This window comes from Rhipicephalus sanguineus, unplaced genomic scaffold (assembly GCF_013339695.2).
Source record: "Rhipicephalus sanguineus isolate Rsan-2018 unplaced genomic scaffold, BIME_Rsan_1.4 Seq265, whole genome shotgun sequence".
Lineage (NCBI taxonomy): Eukaryota > Metazoa > Arthropoda > Arachnida > Ixodida > Ixodidae > Rhipicephalus > Rhipicephalus sanguineus.
In genome coordinates this window covers 105,740-110,875 of record NW_023614899.1, presented here as the reverse complement: position 1 = coordinate 110,875, position 5,136 = coordinate 105,740, and positions in this window count along the sequence as shown.

Genomic DNA, 5,136 nt, shown 5'->3' with positions numbered 1-5,136 from the left:
AATTTTGCATTGCCTCCGTGATCGGCCCACCGGCCAACCCCATGTATTTTCTTGGAGACATTTATTTACGTGGGAAAGATGCCACCCTGTTGGCGTTAGACACGACGCTGCTGCCAAAATTGCTGGGGTACACGCCAAATAATTGCTATCCTGTTTTGCGGCTGCTGGTTGCTGCCATACCTTCTATTTTATTCACCGCTATTTCAAGTTCATGTGGGTCGTAGTTCACAGCCGACGTTTGCAGAACAAGTCCGGCAAACGTTACTGTATTTTCTTTCTTTTCCTAGGCGTCGCATGCTACTACATGCTCGGTCTCGGTGACTGGTTCTTCTTCCACCAGTAATCTCGAAGTGGTGAAGCTTTGGTCTATGAATTTGTTGATGACAGAGAGCGGCAAGTTCACTGGAATGCAAACGGAACGATAATTAAGGAGCATTAAAAAAAGACGTCGCATTTGCTCACGTTTTGTGTGAGCACCAAACGAAACGAATGCGCTGAATAAAGAAACAGAAGCGGCATTTGCCAGCTGAGAAGACCGATCAATACGCAGTGCGAGACAACTTGTCAAATGACATTGAAACGTACACGAATTTAGAAAAAAAAAAAAAAAAACACTGAATCGTCGGGACGGCAGATCACAAAGTTGCCATGCGCACCGAAGCCGCAGTTGTAAGGAAATTGTTTTTGAACTACTTTGATAGCGTCCACGCAACAGTAGTTGTTTGTTTACTCAAATTCTCATATTTTGCGGCCTAAAGTTCACAGCGCGGTGCCAAAACGCGCTCGTAGCACAAGCGAAACCATCAGTACGAACATACATGCAGACGCTCATACATGAAGAGGCACCGTCGGTCGTCGCGAACCCGTGCGATCGCTGGCTTGAGGCTTCTTTCTGTTATGCTCCGTTTGGTTATACAGGCAGTCTACTGTAACGAGATATTCCACATAGTTTGCACTCAGCGAGTGACTACCTTTCACGCAAGAAGCCGGTTCAGGGGTCTCCAACTCGGTGACAGCGTGAAGCGGGTGCTCGGTTTTCTGCCAAGAGACAGCGACTGTAGACTATCTTGTGCTTTCAGTTCGTCGAAAATGATTATTTTGACAGTAAAGAACACAGTTCATTTCGAAAGTACTTACAGAAATGCCCTGGAGGGCTTCCGCGAGGTGTTTTTGTAGAGCGCCGACAGCAAAACCAATGGGGAGCGCGCCGGCGGTATCCTGCCTAGCACGCAATCGAGGCGCGTCCGATAGAGGGCGACTCCGTAACTCCTCGAGGCCAATTCTCAAACGATCGCAAAAGGCGATAGTATCGCGTTTGGTGACGTAGAATTTGATGCGTTCAATAAGTAAAAAAAAAGACTTGCCTGTGACGTCATTGTTGCAAATGGCCGTTGGTAGTACGAATGTCTCACAACACAGGAGTGAGCGCACTGTACAGCGCAGGGCAACCTGAGTGCGGCGTTTTCGAGCGTGTGCTGGGCCCGTATTCTCAAACGATCGCAAAAGGCGATAGTATCGCGTTTGGTGACGTAGAATTTGATGCGTTCAATAAGTAAAAAAAAAGACTTGCCTGTGACGTCATTGTTGCAACTGGCCGTTGGTAGTACGAATGTCTCACAACACAGGAGTGAGCGCACTGTAAAAGCGCAGAGCAACCCGAGTGCGGCGTTTTCGAGCGTGTGCTGCTGCTTCTACGCAGTGGCCAGGCTTGGCTGGCTTGGCTGTGGCTACTTGAAGTATAAGACGTGTTGAAAGTGCTTTCAACGTTTTTTTGCTCGATTATTTAATGCACAGTATAATATTTAAAGAATGCAACTTTGCGTGAAACGTATTTTCGTTGAGAGTTTAACACGGCGTACTCGGAGAGTTCAGCTGTAGCGTGCCGCCGCAGCGACATCGTCTCAAGATCTCAACATGTTGCCGGCTCGCGATAAGCCACGCGAGCAACGCACGGTTCATGTTCCTGGGACGTTCAAACCACGAAAAAAGACGCGCTGGCAAAGAACGAGTGCTGATAACACCCCAAGGTAATGTTCGATGAAAGCTTCAGCGTAAAAATGCTGCGTATATCCACCGAGGATTGAGTACTAGAAGCTACCGCCTATGTCACTGAAATGCTAGACTTCACCACGAACCGACGGTTAACGGTGCCTTCGTTTATTGCAAATATGTCGAGAGCACCGTCGAGCAGCATGACGCAAAATTGACGTCGGCGGAATTACCAGATGGCGCCCTAACTTTTCCGGTTTGCCCAATAGCCAATCAACGCGCACCAAAGGCGATACTTTTGCGATTGTCGCCTTTTGAGAATACGGGCCCAGGTGTTTCGACCTCCGGCGGCGGCGTGTGAACGGCGCGGGGTTGATCGGATCGGCGGCGGCGTGGCGCGGGAGGGGGAAGGGGGGGGAGGAGCTTCGAGATGGTGGGGGGAGAATTTGCCTCATGATTTTTAGAAAAATCTCACCAAAGGGCGAAGCAGTGAATGCGATAGCACCATGGCGTAATGTGTAAGAACTAAGGCTAGCAGCTAACTCTTTTAGATGCGAAGCATCTCTTGCTCGGGGGTCTGTCCCGCGGCGTTGGCCTAGGCGTTCGCACTCACACTACGCATGCGCAACTCTCCTCCTTCCCTCTCTCCAACAGCTGCGCGTTACTGTCTCCACTTCTCTCCCAGCACCTGCTTGCACTTTTCCTGCGTTCTCGCTTCTGCTCTCGCGGCGCATGCGCTACTCTCTTCCTCTATTCTCCTCTCCTTCAAGTGTGAATATAATGCGGGTAGAGCGCTGCGCGCGTTCAGTCCAGCGCTTGCTTCGGTTGACTCCTCTGAAATGCGGGCTCGACATGCCGAAATTCTCTCCTGCGCAGCGCCGCGATGAGCGCATGCGCGTCCCCTCCCCCTCTCTCTCCTCTCCTACGCTGTAACCCCTCTCGCGCGCCTATCGACCGCGTTCCCCGCTCGCCCTGTGAGAATTAACGGCCAGGCTAGAGGGAAGACACGACGCGCGTAGTGTTCCTCTACGCGTTCCACGACGTGAGGTCGGTAGCATGCCCGAGGTTGGTAGCATGCCCAACGAACACCAGCGAAACGCGATCGTGCAAGTGCTCCCGCTTCGCATCGCCTCATGGTCCCCTTTAGCGGGAGATGGTGTAATTTTTTTCCGATCTCGCGTAACTCTACAAAACTCTGGTGTATGGGTGTACGGCCGTACCCGGGAAAGAAGTGGTTTCCGTGCATTTTTTTGTATCAGTGGACACAGCACGAAGCGGTGAAATCACAGCTCGTAGAAGGGTATACGAGCCGTTTGCCGATGTCTGCCGACATAGCGAACGCGCACTTGTAGTCAAAGTTCACAGTTGCTGCTCGAGCCACGCAGCCCCCGCTACCCTGGCGTGCCTTCATGCTCCTTCGCCCAGCGAAAGACGGGCGGGGCCTTTCCTTTCTGCTTGAAGAGCAATTAACGCCAGGCCTCGCACGCGGGTTGATGTTATTGCATGCGCCCTCCGTGCGACAGAGAAGGCCTGTATGTTTCATCTCTACTTCAGCCGTGTTCCTCGCCAGCGCTCGCGAGCTTTTACTCGCGGGTACAACATACGATGCACGCAGCGATGTTGTCGATTTGGACTTTATACGGAACAGTACGGCGACGGTGAAAGCCTGTCCAGAGTGTCCATATAATTGTTATCGCAATAAATAAATATACAAAAACCGTGCAAGAGGGCTCGCCTTTTTCTGGAGAGCTGCATCGTCTCCACTCTAAGGAGTTCGTCCGTTAGAAGAATCAAATAATCCCACGCCTTTTCCATTGTTTTTGTTATCGCCTTCACTACCCTTCTTACAGGCGATATCTCCTCGCGCCGCATATTTCTTCATAAAGCTCGCGTACAATGACGGCACTAAGTGTTGAGGCTATCAGGATTTCGCGCTTGTCGGCTACACCCTGTTATCTCCGCTTGCGCAGTCGTAAACGCACAAAATGGAGCGAAATCAGTTGATTGCCCAGGATATATAGTCACGCGACACAAGGAAAAAAGGCTGGGCGACTCCGTGGCAAAGCAGGGCGGGAGAAAAGTCGCAAATGATATTTCTCGTATATCGAGCAATCGAGAGCGCGTACCCTAATGATGCCACATGAATCACCGTTGCCGCGTCACCAAGTGCGCCAAAAAGACGAGAAACGCCAAGTGAGAATAACGCACTCGATATTGTATTTTCAGAGGCTGTTTTGGGGCCTTTAAAAAGAGAGGGCGTGCAGACACGGATACAAGAGAGTAGTCAAGACACCACAAACGTCGCTACCAACTGAAATATCGTACAGCTGCGGAAAAGAAGGTAGACACAAATACTTATCTGCACATTCCCAGGCAAGAGACGTTACCTATGAATCAGGTGCGCGTGGCGGTATATATACGTGAGAGATAACTACTCACTCTTTTGATTTCTCTCTTGTGCCTGTTTACCGGTCATGTCTTTTTAACATGAACACCTACGAACTAGCTTAGCTATCTGTTATTGTAAGTTTTTAATTGCCTTTATTTCTATATTTATTTACGGAATTACTCGAGTAAAAACGAAAGAAAGAAAGTGTACTAACGCATCGATATATATTGCTTATTTATTTTATTTATCTATCCAAAGTGTACTGGGTCCAAGACTCCACGCATATGCTATGCAGCGAGCTGCGTCATCGCCCTTTAAGGCTGGAGGTTGCCGCAGAGCTGAGGTCAGGCAATACTCGGAAAACTTCTGAAGGAGAGAAAGTTACAATTTCCGGGAAGTTATTCTCGATGTGTCCACCTAAAGGAGATGCCACAGTCCATTTCGCCAGAGAGCATTCAGTTACTCGAAAAGCGCTGAGCCGTGATGTCACCTCGCTCTTGACCACATCGACGCATCAACCCGCCAGCACATTCCCACCGTAAGAAGAAAGTGGACGAAATGTACAGAAACAGGAACTTGTCATGCCTGAACTTGCATATGAATGTGTCCCAGATGTTTGAGAACGATGCAGGGAATGCGTACCGACCTTCGCAGGTGCATTAGACGGGCGGCCACATTAACCTATTTTGATGGCTAGTGCGATTAGAGTTTATGCACGGCCTCCGAGCTGTGCACCCAAAAGCGGATCTCTAGGGGAT